Raw genomic sequence first — 3,218 nt, 5'->3', positions numbered from 1 at the left:
AGGGTGCTGGATTTGGGGTGAAACCCTCCATGCATTGTGAGGAGCTTTCTTGATATCTTGATATCAGTAGCCTCCATCTCCTCCTTTGGTCAGTTTATTATACCAGCGGGGTATCTGATGACTGGCAGGGCGTATGTGTTGATATCTCGGATCTTGTTTCTCCCGTTCAGCTGACTTTTTAGGACCTGCCTCACTCTTTGTAGGTATTTGGCTGTGGCGGTCTTCCTTGCTGACTCCTCATGTTTTCCGTTAGCCTGCGGCACCCCAAGGTATTTGTAACTATCCTGAACATCTGCAATGTGGCCTTCTGGTAGTTCAATCCCCTCAGTTCTGATCATCTTCCCTCTTTTTGATACCATGCGACCACACTTGTCCAGTCCAAACGACATTCCAATGTCGTTGCTGTAGATCCTGGTAGTGTGGATAAGTGAGTCGATGTCTCGCTCATTTCTGGCGTACAGCTTGATGTCATCAATGTAGAGGAGGTGACTAAGGATTGTTCCGCTTCGGAATCGGTATCCGTAGCCAGTCTTTGTGATGATCTGGCTGAGTTGGTTCAGGCCTATGCAGAACAGCAGCGGGGTTAGTGCATCGCCTTGGTGTATGCCGCACTTGATTGTGACTTGTGCAATTGGCTTTGAGCTGGCTTCCAGACTTGTTTTCCACAGCCTCATTGAGTTCTTAATGAAGGCTATTAGTGTCCTGTTGACCTTGTATGACATATATATATATATATATATATATATATATATATATATATATCTAGACGAGAGAGGAGAGAGAGGGAGAGGGGAGGAGACGCGAGAGAGACGAGAGAGATGAGAGAGAGATGAGGAGAGAGAGGAGAGAGGGAGGGGGAGGAGAGGAGAGAGATTTAATAAGATATATTGAGATTTATATATATAAGAAAAATCAGGTCCTTGCCACTGGTAGCAAGTATGGTGTGGAGAATCACAAGGAAATAGGAGTCTGTGGGGAAAATTAAATCCTATCAAATACCATTCATGCATTTCTTTTAAATGATGGCAATTATTCTTTGAAGCACGATTAGCCTGTGAAGGATTCTCTTGAGAACAGTGTGGTGGATTAACTATGTCAGCCTGACACTTGTGTAATTTGACAGGGGATTGCGATGAAACACTGCGAGCTGAGGAACACACAAGTTACAGTATATTAATGTGACTTATGTTGCAAGGTTTCCGCATTATAAATCTTCAACTGATAAATGGAGTAATTAAAGTTAATCACACACAATAAAGAATGTCATATGAAAAAGAACAATGGGTTAATTAGCAGTGCTAAACCATGATTTATCACAGGTCATCCAAGTCCCAAATACTCACATTATCTTACATCTCTAATAATGAGGAACTTATGCTGTTTAAGGATTGCTGATCATGTGTGCAAGGTGGACATGCCGAATATGATTCATTAGTGGACTCAAAATCATCCAAACAAGTGACCTCTCTTTCTCTGTGAACATCTGACTTACAGCTTAAGTGAACTACATGAAGGAACATCAAACTGCCCTTAACCTTAGGCTTTTCAATCCTCCTTATTGTTTGCCCTCACCTTTCCCCACTTTCCTTCAGTAATAAATCACCTTACCTGTCTGTCTCTCTGACCTTGACATTGATAACTATTGATGAGACTAGAACTCTTTATTTACAACCTTATCCCCGTCATGCTGATGGAGGGAAAAAAGCAAACTAACAACAGTGCAAACACACACAGAGGCAGAGAGTGAAGGAAGAGACATTGATACTGACGCTACCTATAACTTCTGTCTTCACTCCTATGTGTTAAAGAGGCTTTGTGTGCTGGACTGACCTCTGATTTTTTTTTAGGACAGCCAGAAGAGCCTCACTCTGTAAGTTCTCCTATGAAAATGCAAACCTTTGACATGTTAACATTCATTTCCCCAGCCCACTGGCCTCCATGACTGATAGGACATGGTAACAGTTTGGAAAGTTATCTAACCGGTCTTCCATCATCATTACAGTTATTGATAGGCTGTGAGGAGCAGCAGGGGCTAGCAGGCCAGTACCTGTAGCCCACTCCAGCTGTTCTTTGGCCTCAGCCTCAGTCTGATTTACTCCTATAGATTAGCTGTCGCTGAAGGTGGGGCAATCTGTCACAGCGCCTGCCCACAGGGCCCATGAAAAAGAGTGGGTGTAAAGGAAACATATGAGTCATGTTATATTCACTGAAAATTAGTAATTTTATCATGTGTCTTGTGAACTATGGCTGACATACCTCTTCTTTTCCACTTGTTGATCTGTTGATCTGTCTTTCTCACCACAAACTTTAATTTAAGTTCTGTAATATGATAAACTGTTGCATTTCCCTTAGAGGTCTAGTACACAAGCTGCTCATTCTCTATGTTTAATGAATCTCTTCAAACTCTGAGTTGTCTGCATTGTTATCTCTGGGCCAGGAGTTATATGGCCACGTTTGATGCTGCTCCAGACAACTTTTGAAGCTGTGTGGACATGCGTTTGGTAACAAGAGCAGCCTGTATTTACAGCCATGCTTTCCTCTGCTTATCCACTGAAATATCTTTCTGCAGAGGCTAATGGGCATCCAGGCTACTAAATCCTATGACATATCAGACCTCTGAACAGGAACAGTAACACAGCCGGCTGGAGCGAGGACAGAGACACTGGCTGATCAATAGAAACAGCATTTGCTTTCATTGTTTTTCCTCCTCTCAGCAGAATCACCATTCTCATAAAGAATCTGTTGCCTGCAATTAGGGTGGTCTTGCTGATGGTGTCTTGGGTGGACAGGGGATTAGATTTGGGAAAAGACGGTGAGGGGGAGGGAGAGAGAAGTGATAATGAAATTAAAACAGTTAGAAAATGGCTAATGCATCCAATTTAAAAGGATGAGAAAGCATGACAAATGATCAGAAAGTAAAGATTTAGGTATTAGTGGGTGGGAAAAATGTACAATATGAAGAAGCAGCAATCCTTGAATGGCAATTTACCTTAGATGGAGGAAATGTAAATATCTACATTTATAATTGTGTATTTATTTTGTAGTACGCACGTGTAGCCTACTATATAGTAGGCTACACATGCGTATAATGCAAACACACACATTTGTACTCCCACATACAGGTATGACATCAAATCAAACAACAGAAACAGTTGAATCAAATCTAGCTGAATCTTTTCTTGATGTATATTAATGTGTATATATATATATATATATAT

Source organism: Etheostoma spectabile, chromosome 9, assembly GCF_008692095.1.
Source record: "Etheostoma spectabile isolate EspeVRDwgs_2016 chromosome 9, UIUC_Espe_1.0, whole genome shotgun sequence".
Classification (NCBI taxonomy): Eukaryota; Metazoa; Chordata; class Actinopteri; order Perciformes; family Percidae; genus Etheostoma; species Etheostoma spectabile.
Note: the sequence above shows the minus strand (reverse complement) of the source record.